At 46.4% G+C, this 27,209-nt stretch overlaps 1 pseudogene; it reads left to right on the top strand.

Annotated features, from left to right (window-relative positions):
- LOC135559295 (low-density lipoprotein receptor-related protein 1-like) overlaps nucleotides 1–27,209 on the top strand; it is a 222,746-nt pseudogene that overhangs the window by 101,266 nt on the left and 94,271 nt on the right.

Here is a 27,209-nt window from a genome sequence, read left to right as displayed (position 1 = left end):
TGTCTACGGCGGCCTTTCTCAATAGCAAGGCTATGCTCACTAAGTCTGTACATAGTCAAAGCTTTCCTTAAGTTTGGGTCAGTCACAGTGGACAGGTATTCTGCCACTGTGTACTCTCTGTTTAGGGCCAAATAGCATTCCAGTTTGCTCTAATTTTTGTTAATTCTTTCCAATGTGTCAAGTAATTATCTTATTTTGGTTGGGTCTAATTGTGCTGCTGTCCTGGGGCTCTGTGGGGTGTGTTTGTGTTTGTGAACAGAGCCCCAGGACCAGCTTGCTTAGGGGACTCTTCTCCAGGTTCATCTCTCTGTAGGTGATGGCTTTGTTATGGAAAGTTTGGGAATCGCTTCCTTTTAGGTGGTTGTAGAATTTAACATCTCTTTTCTGGATTTTGATCATTAGCGGGTATCGGCCTAATTCTGCTCTGCATGCGTTATTTGGTGTTCTACGTTGTACACAGAGGATATATTTGCAGAATTCTGCATGCAGAGTCTCAATTTGGTGTTTGTCCCATTTTGTCAATTATTGATTGGTGAGCGGACCCCAGGCCTCACAACCATCTCTCTCACTCGATTATCTTATGAAAGTGTGCTCTCTCTTAAGTTGTTGCTCACCATGCTCTATTCCCCTCTGCTATTGGCTAACTCTGCTATTGGCTACTACTGTGATATGTGGTTGTCTTTAGATGAATGCACTAACTGTAAGTCACCCTGGATAAGAGCGTCTGCTAAATGACTCAAATGTAAAAATGTGAATGGAACTCGGATCTCTCTCCCTGTATCTCCCTAGCAACGCGTCCTCCAGGTGGTTGCCACGTGGATGAGTTCCAGTGTCGCATGGACAGCCTGTGCATCCCCATGCGCTGGCGCTGCGACGGGGACACAGACTGCATGGATCTGAGTGATGAGAACGACTGTGAGGGAGTGACACACATGTGTGACCCAGCCGTCAAGTTCAGCTGCCGGAACTCTGGTGAGTGTGTGGTGGACTTTTCAGCCCTCAAGTGCAATTGGCTAACCACGCTATCTTCCTGTCTCTTCCTCTTTGCTATTGGCTAACTGAGTGTTTGGCCTTTAGTGTTCTAGTCAGATCAGTCAGTTAGGATTCAGGAAGTGTGTTCATGCTCTGGTGTGTGCCATGGTCTTTTCTGTCCTCATGAGATTAGTCAGTGACAAGTCAGGGAGACTTCATGCCGTAAATAATAGCCATGTCTTAGGGCAAGTATTGTCTGGGCGGACACACACACGCACACGCACACTTAAGAGAGCTTGTTATCTCAAGGGGCTTGCAGTGAAGAATATGACAACCATCTGCTCTCTGAAAACGAGAATGGCCTTGTTTGACCCTTGGACCCCTTGGTTGACTCATGCGTGACCCCTGGATACACAGGGGATTAACACGGCCAGCAGCACTCACAAACAGACTGAATCACTGTAGTTATTTAGATTTATTTCATAGCAGCAGTCACAGTATGCCATATCAGCCATCACAAACCATCTCAAGGGCACATCTATGTTTCTCTATTAAGAGATGAACTTACCAGATTGTTGTCTCTTTTCATGTTGTCATGATTTAAAAAAAGATCATTTTTAACCTTTATTTAACTAGGCAAATCAGTTAAGAACAAATTCTTATTTTCAATGATGGCCTAGGGGCAGAACGACAGATTTGTACCTTGTCAGCTCGGGGGTTTGAACTTGCAACCTTCCGGTTACTAGTCCAACGCTCTAACCACTAGGCTACCCTGTTTCATTGTCCCTCAGCCTGTTGTATCAATAAGGTCTGGGTGTGATGTTGTCTGGTTATCTCCTCAGCCTGTTGTATATGTAAGGCCTAGGTGTGATGTTGTCTGGTTATCTCCTCAGCCTGTTGTATATGTAAGGCCAAGGTGTGATGTTGTCTGGTTATCTCCTCAGCCTGTTGTATATATAAGGCCAAGGTGTGATGTTGTCTGGTTATCTCCTCAGCCTGTTGTATATATAAGGCCGAGGTGTGATGTTGTCTGGTTATCTCCTCAGCCTGTTGTATATGTAAGGCCGAGGTGTGATGTTGTCTGGTTATCTCCTCAGCCTGTTGTATATGTAAGGCCTAGATGTGATGTTGTCTGGTTATCTCCTCAGCCTGTTGTATATGTAAGGTCTAGGTGTGATGTTGTCTGGGTATCCACTCAGTCTGTTGTATATGTAAGGCCTAGGTGTGATGTTGTCTGGGTATCTCCTCAGCCTGTTGTATATGTAAGGCCTAGATGTGATGTTGTCTGGTTATCTCCTCAGCCTGTTGTATATGTAAGGCCTAGGTGTGATGTTGTCTGGGTATCCACTCAGTCTGTTGTATATGTAAGGCCTAGGTGTGATGTTGTCTGGTTATCTCCTCAGCCTGTTGTATATGTAAGGCCTAGGTGGGATGTTGTCTGGTTATCTCCTCAGCCTGTTGTATATGTAAGGCCAAGGTGTGATGTTGTCTGGGTATCCACTCAGCCTGTTGTATATGTAAGGCCTAGGTGTGATGTTGTCTGGTTATCTCCTCAGCCTGTTGTATTTGTAAGGCCTAGATGTGATGTTGTCTGGTTATCTCCTCAGCCTGTTGTATATGTAAGGCCTAGATGTGATGTTGTCTGGTTATCTCCTCAGCCTGTTGTATTTGTAAGGCCTAGGTGTGATGTTGTCTGGTTATCTCCTCAGCCTGTTGTATATGTAAGGCCTAGGTGTGATGTTGTCTGGTTATCTCCTCAGCCTGTTGTATATGTAAGGCCTAGATGTGATGTTGTCTGGTTATCTCCTCAGCCTGTTGTATATGTAAGGCCTAGGTGTGATGTTGTCTGGTTATCTCCTCAGCCTGTTGTATATGTAAGGCCAAGGTGTGATGTTGTCTGGGTATCCACTCAGTCTGTTGTATATGTAAGGCCAAGGTGTGATGTTGTCTGGTTATCTCCTCAGCCTGTTGTATATGTAAGGCCTAGGTGTGATGTTGTCTGGTTATCTCCTCAGTCTGTTGTATATGTAAGGCCTAGGTGTGATGTTGTCTGGTTATCTCCTCAGCCTGTTGTATATGTAAGGTCTAGGTGTGATGTTGTCTGGGTATCCACTCAGTCTGTTGTATATGTAAGGCCAAGGTGTGATGTTGTCTGGGTATCTCCTCAGCCTGTTGTATATGTAAGGCCAAGGTGTGATGTTGTCTGGTTATCTCCTCAGCCTGTTGTATCAATAAGGTCTGGGTGTGATGTTGTCTGGGTATCTCCTCAGCCTGTTGTATATGTAAGGCCTAGGTGTGATGTTGTCTGGTTATCTCCTCAGCCTGTTGTATATGTAAGGCCTAGGTGTGATGTTGTCTGGTTATCTCCTCAGCCTGTTGTATATGTAAGGCCTAGGTGTGATGTTGTCTGGTTATCTCCTCAGCCTGTTGTATATGTAAGGCCTAGGTGTGATGTTGTCTGGTTATCTCCTCAGCCTGTTGTATATGTAAGGCCTAGGTGTGATGTTGTCTGGGTATCTCCTCAGCCTGTTGTATATGTAAGGCCTAGGTGTGATGTTGTCTGGTTATCTCCTCAGCCTGTTGTATATGTAAGGCCTAGGTGTGATGTTGTCTGGGTATCCACTCAGCCTGTTGTATATGTAAGGCCTAGGTGTGATGTTGTCTGGTTATCTCCTCAGCCTGTTGTATATGTAAGGCCTAGGTGTGATGTTGTCTGGGTATCCACTCAGCCTGTTGTATATGTAAGGCCTAGGTGTGATGTTGTCTGGTTATCTCCTCAGCCTGTTGTATATGTAAGGCCAAGGTGTGATGTTGTCTGGTTATCTCCTCAGCCTGTTGTATATGTAAGGCCTAGGTGTGATGTTGTCTGGTTATCTCCTCAGCCTGTTGTATATGTAAGGCCTAGGTGGGATGTTGTCTGGTTATCTCCTCAGCCTGTTGTATATGTAAGGCCTAGTTGTGATGTTGTCTGGTTATCTCCTCAGCCTGTTGTATATGTAAGGCCTAGATGTGATGTTGTCTGGTTATCTCCTCAGCCTGTTGTATATGTAAGGCCTAGATGTGATGTTGTCTGGTTATCTCCTCAGCCTGTTGTATATGTAAGGCCTAGGTGTGATGTTGTCTGGGTATCCAATCAGCCTGTTGTATATGTAAGGCCTAGGTGGGATGTTGTCTGGTTATCTCCTCAGCCAGTAGTATTTGTAAGGCCAAGGTGTGATGTTGTCTGGTTATCTCCTCAGCCTGTTGTATATGTAAGGCCAAGGTGTGATGTTGTCTGGTTATCTCCTCAGCCTGTTGTATATGTAAGGCCGAGGTGTGATGTTGTCTGGTTATCTCCTCAGCCTGTTGTATATGTAAGGCCTAGGTGTGATGTTGTCTGGTTATCTCCTCAGCCTGTTGTATATGTAAGGCCTAGGTGTGATGTTGTCTGGTTATCTCCTCAGCCTGTTGTATATGTAAGGCCTAGGTGTGATGTTGTCTGGTTATCTCCTCAGCCTGTTGTATATGTAAGGCCAAGGTGTGATGTTGTCTGGGTATCCACTCAGCCTGTTGTATATGTAAGGCCTAGGTGTGATGTTGTCTGGGTATCTCCTCAGCCTGTTGTATATGTAAGGCCTAGGTGTGATGTTGTCTGGTTATCTCCTCAGCCTGTTGTATATGTAAGGCCAAGGTGTGATGTTGTCTGGTTATCTCCTCAGCCTGTTGTATATGTAAGGCCAAGGTGTGATGTTGTCTGGTTATCTCCTCAGCCTGTTGTATATGTAAGGCCTAGGTGTGATGTTGTCTGGTTATCTCCTCAGTCTGTTGTATTCGTAAGACGTGACTTCTGTCCCCAGCTCGGTGTATCAGTAAGGCCTGGGTATGTGATGGAGACAGTGACTGTGAGGACAGTTCTGATGAGGACAACTGTGCGGCGTTGGTATGTAAACTGTCCCACCACGTCTGTGCCACCAACGCCTCTGTCTGTCTGACCGCTGAGAAGCTGTGTGACGGCACTGATGACTGCCCTGATGGTTCCGACGAGAAACTCTGTGGTAAGAATACACTGTCTCACACTTTCACTTACTCACTCTCCCTACCCATAACCCCACCACCTCAGTCAAGGTAGGAATGGCATCTAACGTCACATCTAATTGATTACCCCCCTCTCTCGCTCTCTACTTCTCTACCCTCCACAGACCTGTGCTCCATAGACAACGGCGGCTGCAGCCACAACTGCTCCATCATCCCTGGGGAGGGCTTTATGTGTTCCTGCCCCCTGGGCATGGAGCTGGGTGCCGACAACAAGACCTGCAACATCATGAACCTCTGTGCCAAGCACCTCAAGTGCAGCCAGAAGTGTGAGCAGGAGAAGACCAGTGTCAAGTGTTCTTGCTACGAGGGCTGGGAGCTGGAGACAGATATGGAGAGCTGCAAGAGCACTGGTGAGAAGGGGAGAGGAGGAAGAATGGGAGAGGAGGAAGAATGGGAGAGGAGGAAGAATGGTAGAAGAGGAAGAATGGTAGAAGAGGAAGAATGGGAGAGGAGGAAGAATGGGAGAGGAGGAAGAATGGGAGAGGAGGAAGAATGGGAGAGGAGGAAGAATGGGAGAGGAGGAAGAATGGGAGAGGAGGAAGAATGGTAGAAGAGGAAGAATGGGAGAGGAGGAAGAATGGGAGGGGGTAAGGTAATAGAGAACTAGAAAATAGGCGTGGTCCTGCTAAAATGGAAATGAACTGGAGGCTGATATGGAGAGCTTCAAGAGGACTGGTGAGGAGAGAGGATGGGGAGGGATCAGGGGAGGGGATGGGGGGTTTGGGGAGAGGAGAGAAGAGAAGAGAAGGGGAGGAAGGAAACAGGGGAGTCAGGTAGTGGAGAAATAGAAAAGAGATGGTTTGGGACACATCAGATGGAGAAAATAATGATTGAATGTGTGGTGTAGAGAAGTTTTTCTAAATATTGCTCTTTGGCTATACTACAGTATTACTCAGTAGTACTACCCGGTCTCTCAGTGGTTATGATTGGGCCCTGAGTGTTTCCTGTCTCACTATACATCCTGACCTAGAAGAACTTCTCCCCTCAGATCCTTTCAAGCCGTTCATCATCTTCTCCAACCGCCATGAGATCCGTCGTATTGACCTCCACAAGGGAGAGTTCAGTGTGTTGGTGCCTAACCTGAGGAACACCATCGCTCTGGACTTCCACCTCAGCCAGAACACCCTCTACTGGACTGATGTGGTGGAGGACAAGATCTATCGCGGGAAACTGTCCGACAATGGAGGTGAGGCAGTCTCCATTGGTAAGGGTTAGGAGGGAGGTGAGGGTTGTGAGGGTTGTGAGGGTTGTGAGGGTTGTGAGGGTTGTGAGGGTTGTGAGGGTTGTGAGGGTTGTGAGGGTTGTGAGGGTTGTGAGGGTTGTGAGGGTTGTGAGGGTTGTGAGGGTTGTGAGGGAGGTGAGGGTTGTGAGGGTTGTGAGGGTTGTGAGGGTTGTGAGGGAGGTGAGGGTTGTGAGGGTTGTGAGGGATGTGAGGGTTGTGAGGGAGGTGAGGGTTGTGAGGGTTGTGAGGGAGGTGAGGGTTGTGAGGGGTGAGGGTTGTGAGGGAGGTGAGGGTTGTGAGGGAGGTGAGGGTTGTGAGGGAGGTGAGGGTTGAGGGAGGTGAGGGTTGTGAGGGAGGTGAGGGTTGTGAGGGAGGTGAGGTTTGGGAGGGAGGTGAGGGTTTGGAGGGAGGTGAGGGTTTGGAGGGAGGTGAGGGTTGGGAGGGAGGTGAGGGTTGGGAGGGAGGTGAGGGTTGGGAGGGAGGTGAGGGTTGGGAGGGAGTTGAGGGTTGGGAGGAGAGGTGAGGTTAGGAGGGAGTTGAGGGTTAGGAGAGGTGAGGTGAGGTGAGGGTGAGGGTTAAGAGGGAGGTGAGGGTTAAGAGGGAGGTGAGGGTTAAGAGGGAGGTGAGGGTTAAGAGGGAGGTGAGGGTTAAGAGGGAGGTGAGGGTTAAGAGGGAGGTGAGGGATGGAGAGGGTTAGGAAGAGGTGAGGTTTAGGATGATTTGAGGGTTATGAGGGAGGTGAGGGTTAGGAAGGGGTAAGGTTTAGGAGTGAGGTGAGGTGAGGTTTAGGAGTGAGGTGAGGTTTAGGAGTGAGGTGAGGTTTAGGAGTGAGGTGAGGTTTAGGAGTGAGGTGAGGTTTAGGAGGGAGGTTTGGGTTAGGAGAGGTGAGGGTTAGGAGGGAGGAGATGGTTAGGAGAGGTGAGGGTTAGGAGAGGTGAGGGTTAGGAAGGAGGAGAGGGTTAGGAGAGGTGAGGGTTTGGAGGGACGTTTGGGTTAGGAGAGGTGAGGTGAGGCTTAGAAGGGAGGTTTAGGTTAGGAGGAGTTGAGGGTTAGGAGGGAAATGATGGTTTAAGCATCTCTTCATATTTTGGGTGATTCTGTGTCTTTTCTAGTGTATGTTTTTTTATTCTATTATGCTGCAGCCAATTTCCCCTTTCTGGGACAATAACACTCTATGACTACTTTATGACATATCACAAAGAGACAAGGGTAGTGGCAGAAGATATTCTGGAAAACCCATCACTAGCATGGCCAAAGCTCTACTTGTCTGCCTGGTTTTGCATCAGCCAACATAGAACATAGAACAACAACATTGATGTATATGCTGATTCGGTGAGCGAGTTTATTAGCAAGTGCATCGGTGATGTTGTACCCACGGCTACTATTAAAACCTTCCCCAACCAGAAACCGTGGATTGATGGCAGCATTCGAGCAAAACTGAAAGCGTGAACCACTACTTTTAATCAGGGCAAGGCGACTTGAAACATGACCGAATACAAACAGTGAAGCTATTCCCTCCGCAAGGCAATCAAACAAGCTAAGCTTCAGTATAGAGACAAAGTAAAGTTGCAATTCAACGGCTTAGACACAAGAGGTATGTGGCAGGGTCTACAGTTAATCACGGACGACAAAAAAACAGCCCTGTCATGAACCCCGATGTCTTGCTCCCAGAGAAACTAAACAACTTCTTTGCTCGCTTTGAGGACAATACAGTGCCACCGACACGGCCCGCTACCAAAACCTGCGGGTTCTCCTTCACCGCAGCCAGTGAGTAAAACATTTAAACGTGTTAAACCTTGCAAGGCTGCCGGCCCAGATGGCATCCCCAGCCGCATCCTCAGAGCGCAGACCAGCTGGCTGGTGTGTTTACAGACATATTCAATCAATCCCTATCCCAGTCTGCTGTCCCCACATGCTTCAAGAGGGCCACCATTGTTCCTGTTCCTAAGAAAGCTAAGGTAACTGAGCTAATCGACTACCGCCCCGTAGCACTCACTTCCGTCATCATGAAGTGCTTTTAGAGACTAGTCAAGGATCATATCACCTCCACCTTACCTGACACCCTAGACCCACTCCAATTTGTTTACCGCCCCAATAGGTCCACAGACGACGCAATCGCAATCCCACTGCACACTGCCCTAACCCATCTGGACAAGAGGAATACCTACAGTATGTAAGAATGCTGTTCATCGACTACACCTCAGCATTTAACACCATAGTGCCCTCTAAACTCGTCATTAAGCTTGAGACCCTGGGTCTCGACCCTGCCCTGTGCAACTGGGTCCTGGACTTCCTGATGGGCCACCCCTAGGTGGTGAGGGTAGGAAACAACATCTCCACTCCGCTGATCCTCAACACTGGGGCCCCATAAGGGTGCGTTCTCAGCCCTGTCCTGTACTCCCTGTTCACCCATGACTGCGTGGCCATGCAGGAAAATAACCTCACACTCAACGTCAACAAACAAAGGAGATGATCATGGACTTCAGGAAACATCAGAGGTAGCACCCCCCTATCCACATCGACAGGACAATATAGTGGAGAAGGTGGAAAGTTGTAAGTTCCTCGATGTACACATCACGGACAAACTGAATTGGTCCACCCACACAGACAGCATGGTGAAGAAGGCGCAACAGCCTCAGGAGGCTGAAGAAATGTGGCTTGTCACCAAAAGCAATCGAGAGCATCCTGTCAGGCTGTATCACCACCTGATACGGCAATTGCTCCGCCCACAACCGTAAGGCTCTCCAGGGGGTAATGAGGTCTGCACAACGTATCACCGGGGGAAACTACCTGCCCTCCAGGACACCTACACCACCCAATGTCACAGGAAGGCCATAAAGATCATCAAGGACAACAACCACCCGAGCCACTTCCTGTTCACCCCGCTATCATCCAGAAAGCGAGGTCAGTACAGGTGCATCAAAAAGGCCATCAGACTGTTAAACAGTCATCACTAACATTGAGTGGCTGCTGCCAACATACTGACTCAAATCTCTAGGATGTAGTAGATGTATCACTAGTCACTTTAATCAATGCCACTTTATATTATGTTTACATACCCTACATTACTCATCGCATATGTACAGTATATATTGTACTCTATACCATCTACTGCATCTTGCCCCTGCCGTTTGGCCATCGATCATCCATATATTTATATGTACATATTCTTATTCATTCCTTCACACTTGTGTGTAAAAGGTAGTTGTTGTGAAATTGTTAGATAACTTGTTAGATATTACTGCATGGTCAGAACTAGAAGCATTTCACTACACTCGCAGTAACATCTGCTAACCATGTGTCTGTAAATTTTATTTTATTTGAACTGGCTTCAAAATTAGAAAGCATCTGGAGTAGAAAGGACAATGTTTTTATTATTTAATTTAATTTAATTATTCTCTTAGGACAAGAAAATAGGTTATGCAAAATGTGTACTTTGTCTGAGTGAATGTACTTTTCCCGAACTTTGTCTCATTTGTCTCACCGTCCGTTGCGTGACTGCAGCCAGCCTTGGCCAGAGCTACACATGCGCACCACACACACGCGCACGCACGCACACACGCACACACACACACACACACGCATACCACACACACACGCATGCACACACACGCACGCACGCACACAAACACACACACACACCACAAACAGGCACACAGACACACACTGTGGGGTGGCTAGGGGACACTACACTACACACCCTGTTCCCACCCCTCCTAAAAACAACCCTCCTACGAGACATTGCGTCCAAGCCATACATCAGTCCATGCTGCTTCTGACTGAAGACGATTCAGCAGTTCAGCAGCTTCTAAACTGTGGTGCAAACATGGTCACTGTGTACTGCCAACAACAAACAAAAGAGCCAACTGTGGATCCCGCAGTATAACAACAACCAAGCTGTGAGAGGCCCTCTCCCTCAAATGCTCTAATGACTGTTGGAAGGCCATGTGAAGGACTCCACAGTATCATCAGCTGTACACCATTACTGCTTAGCTTTCATTGAGGTCCCAGGCTTTTCTGGGAACAGAGAGGGATAGCTGCACAAGTGCACATGGGGAGATGGAGGTGTGTGTGTGTGTGTGTGTGTGTGTGTTGGGACCAGAAGTCGGTTAAGGTTAGAATTAATGTTAGGGTTAAGGTTAGGGAAAATAGGATTTCTAATGGGATTGAATTGTGTGTCCCCACATGGTTAGTTGTACAATACTGTGTGTGTGCCCATGTACCTGTGCATGTATGCATATCTCTGTGTGTGTTGGGACCAGAAGTGTGGCCCTCATCCCAGCCAATGTTAGGGTTAAGGTTAGGGAAAATAGGATTTCTAATGGGATTGAATTGTGTGTCCCCACATGGTTAGTTGTACAATACTGTGTGTGTGCCCATGTACCTGTGCATGTATGCATATCTCTGTGTGTGTTACCTCTGCAGTGTGGCCCCTCATCCCAGCCAACCTCCCACTAGAAGTCCCCAACTAGAAACTCTCCACTAGAAGTCCCCAACTAGAAGCGTTCCGCTAGCAGTCTCCAACTAGAAACTTTCCACTAGAAGTCCCCAATTAGAAACCACCCAACTAGAAACCTTCCACTAGAAGTCCCCAACTAGAAACTCTCCACTAGATATCCCCAACTAGAAACTATCCACTCGAAGTCTCCAACTAGAAACTCTCCCCTAGAAGTCCCAAACTAGAAACCTTCCACTAGAATTCCCCAACTAGAAACCTTCCACTAGAAGTCCCCAACTAGAAACTATCCACTAGAAGTCCCCAACTAGAAACTATCCACTAGAAGTCCCAAACTAGAAACCTTCCACTAGAAGTCCCCAACTAGAAACTTTCCACTAGAAGTCCCCAACTAGAAACCACCCACTAGAAACCCCCCATTATTTTTTTTATTTTACCTTTATTAAACTAGGCAAGTCAGTTAAGAACAAATTCTTATTTTCAATGATGGCCTAGAAACAGTGGGTTAACTGCCTTGTTCAGAGGCAGAACAACAGATTTTTTGTACCTTTTCATCTCTGGGATTCGATCTTGCAACCTTTCGGATACTAGTCCAATGCTCTAACCCCTAGGCTACCTGCCGCCCACTAGAACGACCCCCTCCACTAAAACCCCCCACTAGAAGCCCTCCACTAGCAACCCCACACTAGAAACTCTCCACTAGGAACCCCACACTAGAAACCCCCCACTAGAAACCCCACACTAGAAACTAGAAACCCCACACTAGAAACTCTCCACTATAAACACCCCTCTAGAAACCCTCCACTAGAAACCACCCACTAGAAACCACCCACTAGAATCCCCCCCCCACTAGAAGCCCTCCACTAGAAACACTCCACTTGAAGCCCTCCACTAGAAACATTCCACTAGAAACCCCCCACTAGAAACCCTCCACTAAAAACTCTTCACTAGAAACCCTCATCTCGAAACCCCCCACTAGAAACCCCTCTTTAGAAACCCTCCACTAGAAACATTCCACTAGAAACCCCCCACTAGAAACCCTCATCTCGAAACCCCCCACTAGAAACCCCTCTTTAGAAACCCTCCACTAGAAACTCTCCACTAGAAACCCCCACTTGAAGCCCTCCACTAGAAACCCCCCACTAGAACCCCCCCCCCCCACTAGAAATTCTACACTGACAGACCAACTGACTCAGATTCCACAGAGAAGGAATTGTAAACAATCCTCTGTTTGTCAGCGGTTTGCTGCAGTTAAACATGTGAGCTGCAGGATGGAGTTAGTCTCTAGCTGCTGTCTTTTGACATGAGCTTGACAGACATATTGTATTACTTCAGAAGATATTTCCCCATTGCATAAAGCTCTAATACAGCTTGGTTCACTGGGAACCATTTCTGTCATGTCCATTATGAAGAGCTATCTAATCATGTTATTTTCTTCAAATTTCATCAAATCGTTTTTTTTCTTCTGTGTATTGAGGTAAGTGATTGGTGTGTCAAACAAATCTACAATTTCCCATGCAAGGCACTAACCCAGCCATCTTCTATCTCCCATTTCATACCCTACCCTTCTCTCCTCCCCTCCATCCCCCCTCCTACCCCCTCCAGCTCTGACCAGTTTCGAGGTGGTGATCCAGTATGGCCTGGCCACTCCAGAAGGGCTTGCTGTGGACTGGATAGCAGGGAACATCTACTGGGTGGAGAGTAACCTAGATCAGATAGAGGTAGCCAAGCTGGACGGAACTATGAGGACCACCCTCCTGGCTGGTGAGGTGGAGCACCCACGGGCAATCGCCCTCGACCCCAGAGATGGGTGAGGAAACAAAACTATAGATTACAAAACAGTAAAGCGTAGATTAGTATAGAACAGTAAAGTGTAGATTAGTATAGAACAGTAAAGTGTAGATTAGTATAGAACAGTAAAGCATAGATTAGTATAGAACAGTAAAGTGTAGATTAGTATAGAACAGTAAAGTGTAGATTAGTATAGAACAGTAAAGCGTAGATTACTGTAGAACAGTAAAGTGTAGATTAGTATAAAACAGTAAGGCGTAGATTACTGTAGAACAGTAAAGCGTAGATTACTGTAGAACAGTAACGTGTAGATTAATATAGAACAGTAAAGCGTAGATTACTGTAGAACAGTAAAGCGTAGATTACTGTAGAACAGTAAAGTGTAGATTAGTATAGAACAGTAAAGTGTAGATTAGTATAGAACAGTAAAGCATAGATTAGTATAGAACAGTAAGACGTAGATTACTGTAGAACAGTAAATTGCAGATTAGTATAGAACAGTAAAGCGTAGATTACTGTAGAACAGTAAAGTGTAGATTAGTATAGAACAGTAAAGCGTAGATTACTGTAGAACAGTAAAGTGTAGATTAGTATAGAACAGTAAAGCGTAGATTACTGTAGAACAGTAAAGTGTAGATTAGTATAGAACAGTAAAGTGTAGATTAGTATAGAACAGTAAAGTGTAGATTAGTATAGAACAGTAAAGTGTAGATTAGTATAGAACAGTAAAGTGTAGATTACTGTAGAACAGTAAGGCGTAGATTACTGTAGAACATTAAAGCGTAGATTACTGTAGAACAGTAAAGCGTAGATTACTGTAGAACAGTAAAGCGTAGATTACTGTAGAACAGTAAAGCGTAGATTACTGTAGAACAGTAAAGCGTAGATTACTGTAGAACAGTAACGTGTAGATTAATATAGAACAGTAAAGCGTAGATTACTGTAGAACAGTAAAGCGTAGATTAGTATAGAACAGTAAAGTGTAGATTAGTATAGAACAGTAAAGTGTAGATTAGTATAGAACAGTAAAGTGTAGATTAGTATAGAACAGTAAAGTGTAGATTAGTATAGAACAGTAAAGTGTAGATTAGTATAGAACAGTAAAGTGTAGATTAGTATAGAACAGTAAAGCGTAGATTAGTATAGAACAGTGAAGCGTATATTAGTATAGAACAGTAAGGCGTAGATTACTGTAGAACAGTAAATTGCAGATTAGTATAGAACAGTAAAGAGTAGATTACTGTAGAACAGTAAATTGTATATTAGTATAGAACAGTAAGGCGTAGATTACTGTAGAACAGTAAATTGCAGATTAGTATAGAACAGTAAAGCGTAGATTACTGTAGAACAGTAAATTGTAGATTAGTATAGAACAGTAAAGCATAGATTACTGTAGAACAGTAAAGTGTAGATTAGTATAGAACAGTAATTAATATAGAACAGTAAAGTGTATTAGTATAGAACTAAAGTGTAGAACAGTAAAGTGTAGATTAGTATAGAACAGTAAAGTATACTAATATAGAACAGTAAAGTGTAGATTAATATAGAACAGTAAAGTGTAGATTAGTATAGAACAGTAAAGTGTAGATTAGTATAGAACAGTAAAGTGTAGATTAGTATAGAACAGTAAAGCGTATACTAATATAGAACAGTAAAGTGTAGATTAGTATAGAACAGTAAAGCATAGATTACTGTAGAACAGTAAAGTGTAGATTAGTATAGAACAGTAAAGTGTAGATTACTGTAGAACAGTAAAGTGTAGATTAGTATAGAACAGTAAAGCGTATATTACTGTAGAACAGTAAAGTGTAGATTAGTATAGAACAGTAAAGTGTGGATTACTGTAGAACAGTAAAGTGTAGATTAGTATAGAACAGTAAAGTGTAGATTACTGTAGAACAGTAAAGTGTAGATTAGTATAGAACAGTAAAGTGTAGATTTTGACCACAGTCCAAAAAAAAAGAGAAAAAAAAGACATGATATCAATAAAAAGATACAACAAGCTGAAACGAGCCACGTACGATTCCCCACATGGCAGCTTCTTCTTGTCATTGGTGCTAGCTATCTATAACCCAGGGCCATCACACTGGACCCATGCGATGGGTAGATAATATGGAACCATAGAATAGATACCACATTTTATGTAACCTTTATTTAACTAGTCAAGTCAGTTAAGAACAAATTCTTATTTACAATGGTGGCCTAGGAACAGTGGGTTAACTGCCCTGTTCAGGGGCAGAACGACAGATGTTTTACAGCTCGGGGACTCAATATAGCAACCTTTCAGTTACTGTCCCAACACTCTGACCACTAGGCTACCTGCCACTGCACAGTTCCATGGTATCTGTTCTATGGTTCTATAGTATCTATTCAATGGTTCTATGGTATATGTTCTATGGTTCTATGGTATTGGTTCTACAGTATATGTTCTATGGTATCTGTTCTATAGTTCTATAGTATCTGTTCTATGATATCTGTTCTATGGTTCCATGGTATATGTTCTATGTTTCTATAGTATATGCTATATGGTTCTACTTTTGGGCTCCAGAGTGGCGCAGTGGTCTAAGGCACCGCATTTCAGTGCATAAGGTGTCATTACAGACTCTGGTTTGATTCCAGGCTGAATCACAACCAGTGATTGGGAGTCCTATAGGGCGCTGCACAATTGGCCCAGCATTGTCCCGGTTAGGGTTTGGCCGGGGTAGGATGTCATTGTAAATAAGAGTTTGGTCTTAACTGACTTGCCTTGTTAAATTAAGGTTATGTTAAAAAAAGAACAGATACCATGGAGTGGCATGTAGCCTAGTGGTTAGAGTGTTGGGCCAGTAACAGAAGGGTTGTTAGATCAAATCTGCCCCTGAACAAGGCAGTGAACCCACTGTTCCTAGGCTGTCATTGTAAATAACAATTTGTTCTTAGATATAATAGATATCATGGAACCATAGAACCAAAGAGCCATAATGTGATTGCAGAGTAGTACCTCTTCACAGTCTCACACTTGTATGTATGACATACAATATCAGCCAAAATTGTACATTGTAGAATAATAGTGAAGACATGAAAACTATTAAATAACACATATGGAATCATGTAGTAACCAAAACAGTTTTATACAAATCAGAATATATGTTATATTTGAGATTCTTCAAATAGCCACCCTTTTCCTTGATGACAGCTTTGCACACTCTTGGCATTCCCTCAACCAGCTTCACCTGGAATGCTTTTCCAACCCTCTTGAAGGAGTCCCCTCATATGCTGGGCACTTGTTGGCTGCTTTTCTTTCACTCTGCGATCCGACTCATCCCAAACCATCTCAATTTGGTTGAGATCGGGGATTGTGGAGGCCAGGTATCTGATACAGCACACCATCACTCTCCTTCTTGGTAAAATAGCCTGGAGGAGTGTTGGGTCATTGTCCTGTTGAAAAACCAATGATAGTCCCACTAAGCCCAAACCAGCAAAGCTCCACCACACCATAATATCACCTCCTCCAAGCTTTACGGTGGGAAATACACATGCAGAGATCATCTGTTCACACACACTGCGTCTCACAAAAACACGGCGGTTGGAATCAATAATCTCCAATTTGGACTCCAGACCAAAGGTCACATTTCCATCAGTCTAATGTCCATTGCTCATGTTTCTTGGCCCAAGTATGTCTCTTCTTCTTATTGGTATCCTTCAGTAGTGGTTTATTTTCAGCAATTCGACCATGAAGGCTTGATTCACAATACTTGATTCTTCTCTGAACAGTTGATGTTGAGATGTGTCTGTTACTTAAACTCTGTGAAGCATTTATTTGGGCTGCAATTTCTGAGGCTGGTAATGAACTTATCCTCTGCAGCAGAGGTAACTCTGGGTCTTCCATTCCTGTGGCGGTCCTCATGAGAGCCAGTTTCATCATAGTGCTTGATGATTTTTTCGACTGCACTTGAAGAAACTTTCAAAGTTCTTGAAATGTTCTGTATTGACTGACCTTCATGTTTTAAAGTAATGACTAGGTGACTACCTCATGAAGCTGGTTGAGAGAATGCCAAGAGTGTGCAAAGCTGTCATCAAGGCAAAGGGTGGCTATTTGAAGAATCTCAAATATAACATATATTTTCATTTGTTCAACACTTTTTTTGCTTACTACATGATTCCACATGTGTTATTTCATAGATTTGAGATCTTCAATATTATTCTACAATGTAGAAAATAGTACAAATAAAGAAAAACGCTTGAATGAGTAGGTGTTCTAAAACTTTGGACCGGTAGTGTAATGCTGCTGAATATTCCTGAATGTGTGTTTCTCTTTCTATTCTTTGTCTGTGTCTAGTATTCTGTTCTGGACGGACTGGGATGCCAGCTTGCCCAGGATAGAGGCAGCATCTATGAGTGGTGAGGCCAGGAGGACTATCCACAGAGAGACTGGCAGCGGTGGCTGGCCAAACGGACTGACTGTAGACTACATGGAGAGACGCATTGTATGGATCGATGCCAGGTACTGTTCCCCTCCTTACTATACACACACACACACACACACACACACACACACACACACACACACACACACCACACACACACACACACACACACACACACACACACACACACACACACACACACACACACACACACACACACACACACACACACACACACACAACCTCACCCACTCACCTCCTCTCATAAATGTTTTCTCCCCAGGTCTGATGCCATTTACTCTGCTCTGTATGACGGTTCTGGTCTGATCGAGGTGCTGAGGGGTCATGAGTACCTGTCTCATCCTTTTGCTGTCACTATGTACGGAGGAGAGGTGTACTGGACAGACTGGAGGACCAACACCCTGGCCAAGGCCAACAAGTGGACCGGCAATAACGTAACCGTGGTCCAACGCACCAACACACAACCCTTCGACCTGCAGGTGTATCATCCCTCCAGACAGCCCGAGGGTAGGTCACACGGACGGACGGATGCTTACATAAATACATACAGTGCCTTCAGAAATTATTCATACCCCTTGACTTATTCCACATTTTGTTGTTACAGCCTGAATTCAGAATGTTCTCATCCATCTACACACAATACCCCATAATGAGAGTGAAAACATGTTTTTAGACATTTTAGCAAATTTAAGAAAATACAGAAATATCTCATTTACATAAGTACTCACACTCCTGAGTCCATATTTTGTAGAAGCACCTTGTGTAGCGATTACAGCTGTCGATTACAGAGTCGTTATGGGTAAGTCTCTTAAGAGCTGTCCACACCTGGATTATGCAACTTTTGTCCATTATAATTTTCAAAATTCTTCAAGCTCTGTTAAATTGATTGTTGATCAGACGCAACCCATCCCGTTAGCGGGATCATTTTCATCAACAACCGCTGAATTGCAGAGCGCCACATTCGAAAAAAATTACTACAAATATTTATATTCAAGAAATCAAGTGCAATATAGCAAAACACAGTTTAGCTTTTTGGTAATCCACCTGTCGTGTCAGATTTTGGAAATATGCTTTAGAGCGAAAGCAATCCAAGCGTTTGTGTAAGTTTATCGATCACTAGACAAAACGTTATGAACACCTAGCATCAAAGTAGCTTGGTCACGAAAATCAGAAAAGCAATCAAATGAATCGCTTACCTTTGATGATCTTCGGATGTTTTCACTCACGAGACAGTTACACAATAAATGCTCCTTTTTATAATCAATCCTCAGGTTGTTTTAAAAATATATAATCGACAATATATCAACCGGCACTGTCTCTTTTTCAGTAAGAGAGGGAGAGACAATGGCTGCCCCAGTCTGTTGCGCGAGCAAAACTCATGCAAACACCCAGCTATCCACTACGCAATGTTATCTTTCTCACTCATTTTTCAAAATAAAAGCTTGAAACTATGTCTAAAGACTGTTGACACCTTGAGGGAGCGATAGGAAAAGGAATCTGGTTGATATCCCTTTAAATGGAGCGAAGGCAGGCTATGGAACATGGAGATTTCAAAATAGAAGCCACTTCCTGGTTTGATTTTCCTCAGGTTTTTGCATGCAATATCAGTTGTTATACTGACAGACAATATTTTGACAGTTTTGGAAACTTTAGAGTGTTGTCTATCCTAATCTGTCAATTATATGCATATTCTAGCATATGGGCCTGAGATATAGGCCGTTTACTTTGGGAACGTTATTTTTCCAAACATAAAAATAGTGCCCCCTAGCTGAAAGAGGTTAAGAGCTTTCCACACCTGGATTGTGCAACATTTGTCCATTATAATTTTCAAAATTCTTCAAGCTCTGTTAAATTGATTGTTGATCATAAGTCACAAGTTGCATGGACTCCCTCATCTCTGTACCCCACACATACAATGATCTGTAAGGTCCCTCAGATGAGCAGTGAATTTCAAACGCAGATTAAACCACGAAGACCATGGAGGTTTTCCAATGCCTTGCAAAGAAGGGCACCTATTGTTAGATAACTTGAGCAGGGTCAAGTTATTAATTACACTTTGCACTGTAAATATCTAGGCGTCCTTCCTAACTCAGTTGCGGATTAGGAAGAAACCACTCAGTGATTTCACCATGAGGCCAATGGTGAATTTAAAACAGTTACAGAGTTTAATGACTGTGAGGAAACTGAGGATGGATCAACAACTTTATAGTTACTCCACAATACTAACCTAATTGACAGAGAAAAAGAAGGAAGCCTGTAAAGAATACAAATATTCCGAAACATGCATCCTGTTTGCAACAAGGCATTGTGTGTAGGCAAGTGGCAAAACATCTCAATTTAATACATTTTAAATTCAGGCTGTTATATGTAACAAAATGTAAGAAAAGTCAAGGGATGTGAATACATTATGAAGATACTCTACACACGCATGCATGCAGGCCGACACACACAAGCAACCTCACACTTCACAGCTGCCTCTTACTGCTAACTGGACTGTGACACACACTTTGGTGCAGTGTTGGAGGAAAGGGCAGGACTGCAGAGTGGTGCACTACACTCAACTCCCCTCAGACAGCTGACCTTTCACTGTTGTCCCATGTGTTGTGTTACCTCCATGATCCTGTGAATCACACACACTGTGGATAATAAAGGCCACACACAGTGGATAATAAGCCCACACACTGTGGATAATAAAGCCCAGACACTGTGGAAAATAAAGCCCACACACTGTGGATAGTAAAGCCCACACACTGTGGATAATAAAGCCCACACACTGTGGAAAATAAAGCCCACACACTGTGGAAAATAAAGCCCACACACTGTGGATAGTAAAGCCCACACACTGTGGATAATAAGCCCACACACTGTGGATAGTAAAGCCCACACACTGTGGATAATAAGCCCACACACTGTGGATAATAAAGCCCACACACTGTGGATAATAAAGCCCACACACTGTGGATAGTAAAGCCCACACACTGTGGATAATAAGCCCACACACTGTGGATAATAAAGCCCAGACACTGTGGATAATAAAGCCCACACACTGTGGATAATAAAGCCCACACACTGTGGAAAATAAAGCCCACACACTGTGGAAAATAAAGCCCACACACTGTGGAAAATAAAGCCCACACACTGTGGATAATAAAGCCCACACACTGTGGATAATAAAGCCCACACACTGTGGATAATAAAGCCCACACACTGTGGATAATAAAGCCCACACACTGTGGAAAATAAAGCCCACACACTGTGGAAAATAAAGCCCACACACTGTGGATAGTAAAGCCCACACTGTGGATAATAAAGGCCACACACTGCAGTATTTGACCTTTTAGACTCAATAGTAGAATACACAAGGGGCAATTTCGAAATGTGGTTGTGCATCAGCAGTTTTTCTCTTGTTATGTCAGGGTTAAATACACAACAAGTAATGAGGGAATGTAAACCATGTGTGTGGGAAAACAAGACAAAACAAATGGAAAATGAAAGGTGGATCGGCGATGGCTAGAAAGACCGGTGACTTCGACCGCCGAACACCGCCCGAACAAGGAGAGGAACCGACTTCGGCGGAAGTCGTGACAGCACCCCCCCTTGACGCGTGCTTCCAGCAGCGCGCCGACACCGGCCTCGGGGACGACCCGGAGGGTGAGGTGCAGGGTGATCCGGACGGAGACGGTGGAACTCACGCAGCATAGCAGGGTCCAACACGTCCTCCACCGGAACCCAGCATCTCTCCTCCGGACCGTACCCCTCTCACTCCACGAGGTACTGTAGGCCCCTCGCCCGACGCCTCGAATCCAGTATGGAGCGAACGGAATACGCCGGGGCCCCCTCAATGTCCAGAGGTGGCGGAGGAACCTCCCGCACCTCAGACTCCTGGAGCAGGCCAGCCACCACCGGCCTGAGGAGAGACGCATGGAACGAGGGGTTAATACGGTAATCGGGGGGAAGCTATAACTTGTAAATAACCTCGTTCAGTCTCCTCAGGACTTTAAATGGCCCCACAAACCGCGGCCCCAGCTTCCGGCAGGGCAGGCAGAGGGGCAGGTTTCGGGTTGAGAGCCAGAACCAGTCTTACTGCGGTGATGGTCTGCGTTGGCTTTCTGGCTCAGTATGGCCCGCTGAAGGTGAACATCGATCTGACTCTGATGAGGAGCCTCGATCTGACTCTGATGCCAAGGCGCCAGAACCTACTGGTACCCCAGTATGCACTGGAATGGGGAGAGATTAATGGAGGAGTGACGAGCGAGTTCTGGGCCATCTCTGCCCAGGGCACGAACGCCGTCCACTCCCCCGGCCCATCCTGGTAATAAGACCTCAGAAACCTATCCACATCCTGGTTCACTCTCCACCTGCCTGTTACTCTCGGGGTGAAAACCCGAGGTAAGGCTGATCGAGACCCCCAGACGTTCCATGAACGCCCTCCAGACCCTCGAAGTCAACTAGGGACCCCGATCAGACACTATATCCTCCAGCCCCCCGTAGTGCCGGAAGACAAGGCGTCCGCAGTCTGTAGGGCCGTAGGGAGACCGGGCAGAGGGAGGAGACGGCAGGACTTAGAAAATCGGTCCACATCGACCAGGATCGTGGTGTTACCATGTGAGGGAGGAAGATCAGTAAGGAAATCGACCGACAGGTGCAACGAAGGCCGTTGTGGAACGGGTAAGGGGTGTAGCTTACCTCTGGGCAGGTGCCTAGGAGCCTTACACTGGGCACACACCGAGCAGGAGGAAACATAAACCCTCACTTCCTTAGCCAAAGTGGGCCACCAGTACTTCCCACTCAGACAGCGCACCTTCCGACCGATGACTGGATGACCAGAGGAGCGTGACGTGTGGGCCCAATAGATCAGCCGGTCACGGACAGCAGACGGCACGTACAGGCGCCCAGTGGGACACTGGAGGGGAGCGGGCTCTGCACGTAGCGCCTGCTCAATGTCCACGTCCAGCTCCCACACTACCGGCACCACAAGGCAGGAGGCCGGGAGTATGGTGGTGGGATTCATGGGCCGCTCCTCTGTGTCATACAGCCGGGACAGTGCGCCTGCCTTCACGTTCTGGGAACCTGGTCTGTAAGAAAGGGTGAAAACAAAACGGGGGAAAAACATGGCCCACCTTGCCTGGCGGGGGTTCAGTCTCCTCGCTGCCCGGATGTACTCCAGATTGCGGTGGTCAGTCCAGATGAGAAAAGGGTGTTTAGCCCCCTCAAGCCAATGTCTCCACGCCTTCAAAGCCTTCATGACAGCCAACAGCTCCCGGTCCTCCACGTCATAGTTTCGCTCCGCTGGGCTGAGCTTTCTCGAGAAGAAGGCACAGGGTCGGACCTTCGGTGGCGTACCTGATCGCTGAGAGAGCACGGCTCCTATCCCAGCCTCGGACTCGTCAACCTCCACTATGAACGCCAGAGAAGGATCGGGATGGGCCAGCACCGGAGCCGAGGTAAACAGAGCCCTCGTGACCAAAAGCCCTGTCCGCCTCAGCCGACCACTGCAAACGTACCGATCCCCCCTTCAACAGTGAGGTAATGGGAGCCGCTAACCTGATCAAAACCCCGGATAAACCTCTGGTAGTAGTTGGCAAACCCTAAGAACCGCTGCACCTCCTTTACCGTGTCGGGAGTCGGCCAATTACGCTCTCCATCTCCACCCCTGAGGAGGAAATGTGGTACCCTAGGAAGGAGACGGACTGTTGGAAGAACAGGCATTTCTCAGCCTTGACGTACAGGTCATGCTCCAACAGTTGACCAAGCACCCTGCACACCAGGTACAAATGCTTGGCGAATATAGCGGAGTATATCAGAATGTCATCAATATACACCACTACACCCTGCCTGTGCAGGTCCCTGAAAATCGCGTCTACACAGGCTTGGAAGACTGATGGCGCATTCATCAACCCGTACGGCATGACCAGGTACTCATAATGCCCTGAGGTAGTACTGAATGCCGTCTTCCACTCGTCTCCCACCCGGATACACACCAGGTTGTAAGCGCTCCTGAGATCTAGTTTGGTAAAGAAGCGCGCCCTGTGCATTGACTCAATCGCTGTGGCTACGAGTGGTAGCGGGTAACTGTAACTCTGTAACAACTGTAACAGTGATCTGGTTTAGGCCTCAATAGTCAATACACGGGCGCAGACCTCCCTCCTTCTTCTTCATAAAAAATAAACTTGAGGAGGCGGGTGAAGTGGAGGACAGAATGTACCCCTGACGCAGGGATTTGGAGACATATGTTTCCATAGCCGCCTTCAGTCTTCGCCTGTGACAGGGGATACACGTGACTCCTGGGAAGTGCGGATTCTACCAGGAGATTTATCACACAATCCCCCTGTCGATGGGTAGTAATTGAGTCGACTTCTTTTTAGAGAAGGCGAGAGCCAAATCAGCATATTCGGCGGGAATGCACACGGTGGAGACCTCGTCTGGACTTTCCACCGTAGTAGCACCAACGGAAACCCCTAAACACCTCCCTGAGCACTCCCGCGACCAACCTGTGAGAGCCATGAAAACGTGGGGTCATGACAGGCTAACCGTAGGCCTAGCACCACAGGAAAACACAGGAGAGTCAATGAGGAAGAGACTGATTCTCTCCTTGTGACCCCTGCGTCACCATGCCCAGGGGAGCGGTGGCCTCCCTAATCTACCCTGACCCTAATGTCAACTGTCTAAGGCATGAACTGGGAAGGGCATAGCCACTGGAACAATGGGGATCCCTAAACTATGGACGAATGATCTGTCTGTAAAATTCCCAGCCGCGCCTGAATCGACGAGCGCCTTATGCTGGGAATGTGGGGAAAACTCAGCAAACGTAATGTACAAAAATGTGTGTGCAACAGCGGGCTCTGGGTGAGAATGATGCCGGCTCACCTGGGGTGACGCCAGAGTGCCCTGCCTGCTGCCTCGACCCCCAGAGGAACCAACCCGTCACCGACCAGTGTGACCTCTGCGGCCACAGATGGTGCATGAGACTGAACCTCCTCCTGTCTCCCTGAGCGCAGCACCTCCTAGCTCCATGGTCATCGGAGCTGTGGTGCTGGGGGATAGAACCGACAGACCACCGTTCTGAACGTTCGCGGGTAACCAGCAGGTTGTCCAGCCGAATGGACAGGTCCACCAGCTGGTCGAAGGTGAGGGTGGTGTCCCTGCAGGCCAACTCCCGACGTACGTCCTCGCGCAAATTGCAGCGATAGTGGTCGATTAGGGCCCTGTCGTTCCATCCCGTGGCCCCCCAGGGTGCGAAAGTCCACCGCGAACTCCTGGGCGCTCCTCGTCCCCTGCCTCAGGTGGACGGTGAAATCGTCCTGGTCCAGCGCCGCATCTCCTTCTCCCCACACGGCGTTGGCCCACTCCAGGGCTTTACCCGAGAGCAGACACCTTCTCATGGCCCGAAGGAACCGGGTAGGCGGTTGCCAAGTAGAGATCCAGCTATAACAGGAAACCCTGGCAGCGTGCAGCCGTCCCATTGTACTCCAGGGGAAGGCTGAGACGAATCCCACTGGGACCGGGTGCATGGGGGGGGTGAGTAATGGAGACCCTGGTTGTGCTGGTGGAGGCGCTGGAGGAACTCCCTGTCTCTCCCAGTAGTCCATGGTTTGGACGACGCAGTCCATGGCGGCGCCGAGATGATGGAGCATCGCCGCGTGCTCCCGGACACGCTCCTCGATCACTATACCAGGGGCACCTGCTCCTGCTGACTCCATTTTGTGGGTGTGAAATTCTGTCAATGGGTGGGTGTAGCTGGTGCATGGAAGTCAGGCGCAGGAGAGCAGAGATGAGTGGACAAAGCACTTTACTCAGGCAATTACTAAAATAGGATGCAACAAAAAAATAAATGCCCAAAGAACAAGTGAGGCAGCAGAAAGTACAACAACCAAGTACAAAGTACCGGCTGCCACAAAGCATGGGAACAAAACAAAACCCGGCGTACACCAGCCGGAAGCGCACCAACCTGACAATAAACAATTTCACACACAGACATGGGGGAGAACAGAGGGTTAAATACAAGTCAAGTAATGAGGGAATGTAAACCAGGTTTGTGGGAAAACAAGACAAAACCAATGAAAGGTGGATCGGCGATGGCTAGAAGACCAGTGACTTCGACCGCCGAGCGCCGCCCGAACAAGGAGAGGAACCGACTTCGGAGATGTCGTGACATATGCAAACATTTATCTCCACCTTATGGCAAAATGTGTAGAATTGCAGGAAATTAGCTGTACAACTGCTTGTTTTCCTCTCCGCTCCATGGCTAAATTAGTAGAATTACATGAAATGTGTTATAAAATTGCAAAAACGCAGACTATGAGACGATGAGCAACTGAGGCCCCTCATAATGAGTTCATATTTTTGGTGGCCCCCACCCCATCTACGTTGCCCAAAGGTTGTATTGATCTGGGCTTAGATAGGTTATGTTGATCTGGGTTTAGATGGGTTGTGTTGATCTGGGCTTTGATAGGTTATGTTGATCTGGGCTTAGATGGGTTGTGTTGATCTGGGCTTTGATAGGTTATGTTGATCTGGGCTTAGATGGGTTGTGTTGATCTGGGCTTAGATAGGTTATGTTGATCTGAGCTTAGATAGGTTATGTTGATCTGGGCTTAGATAGGTTGTGTTGATCTTGAAGACATTCTGTGTAGACAGATAGAGACCACTTATCATGTGGTGTGACTTAATCATTATACATTGAGTTTACAAAACATTAGGAACATCTTCCTAATATTGAGTTGCACCCTCTTCTGCCCTCAATTCGTCGGGGTATGGACTCTACAAAGTGTCGAAAACATTCCACAGGGATGCTGGCCCATGTTGACTCCAATGCTTCCCACAGTTGTGTCAGGTTGGCTGGATGTCCTTTGTGTGGTGGATGTTCTTGATTCACACGGGAAACTGTTGAGGGTGAAAAACCCAGCAGCGTTGCAGTTCTTGACATATTCATACCAGTGTGCCTGGCACCTACTACCATACCCCGTTCAAAGGCATTTCAATATTTTATCTCACCCATTCACCCTCTGAATGGCAAACATACACAATCCATGTCTCAATTGGCTTAATTATTTTAACCTTTAACCTGTCTCCTTCCCTTCATGTACACTGATTGAAGTAGTGGTCACTAGGAGAGAGCTGATCACAGTGGTTATCACTAGGAGAGAGCGGATCACAGTGGTTAACACTAGGAGAGAGCTGATCACAGTGGTTAACACTAGGAGACAGCTGATCACAGTGGTTAACACTAGGAGAGAGCTGATCACAGTGGTTAACACTAGGAGACAGCTGATCACAGTGGTTAACACCAGGAGACAGCTGATCACAGTGGTTAACACTAGGAGACAGCTGATCACAGTGGTTAACACTAGGAGAGAGCTGATCACAGTGGTTAACACTAGGAGACAGCTGATCACAGTGGTTAACACTAGGAGAGAGCGGATCACAGTGGTTAACACTAGGAGACAGCTGATCACAGTGGTTAACACTAGGAGACAGCTGATCACAGTGGTTAACATGTCTTCTGGTCCCAGCTGATCAGCTCAGCTGATCACAGTAACCCTTGTGGTTAACACTAGGAGACAGCTGATCACAGTGGTTAACACTGGAGAGAGCTGATCACAGTGGTTAACATGTCAGAGCCCCCTGTTCTCACCTGTGTCTGATCAGCTACAACCAGACTTTCTCCTGTGCCTGTCCTCACCTCATGAAGTTGCAGGCTGACAAACACACCTGCAAAGGTAGGAACACACAGCAATACACACACATACTCAGAGGGCTGAGTGATGACCAATGGGTCTGAGCTGGGTCTAAATGTGTGTGTAATTTGCTGTAATTTAGACACACAATCAGATGATTGTCTTCTTAATGAGAATAGCTCCATTTTAGACCAGCAGCTGTTGTATAGCATTTGGATATGTTGAAATACTGTCTTTGTTATGTGTTGATGGTAACTCTTCCCCTGTATCCCTTGTCTCTCCATTCTCTCCCCTACAAGAGTCCCGTCAGTTCCTGCTGTATGCCCGTCAGACAGAGATCAGGGGAGTGGACATAGACAATCCCTACTATAACTACATCATCTCCTTCACGGTGCCAGACATAGACAACGTGACTGTGGTGGACTATGACGCTCTGGAGAACCGGATCTACTGGTCAGATGTTCGAACCCAGACCATCAAGAGAGCCTTCATCAATGGGACTGGAGTGGAGACTGTGGTGTCTGCTGGTAGGAAGACCACTTTATCTTGGGATCAGATTCGGGTCCTTTTCTTTCAAGGCAAGCTCAATG

The sequence above is a fragment of the Oncorhynchus masou genome, chromosome 18 (assembly GCF_036934945.1).
Source record: "Oncorhynchus masou masou isolate Uvic2021 chromosome 18, UVic_Omas_1.1, whole genome shotgun sequence".
Lineage (NCBI taxonomy): Eukaryota > Metazoa > Chordata > Actinopteri > Salmoniformes > Salmonidae > Oncorhynchus > Oncorhynchus masou.
The sequence above is the reverse complement of the archived record's forward strand: the minus strand, read 5'-3'. Positions and strand labels throughout refer to the sequence as shown.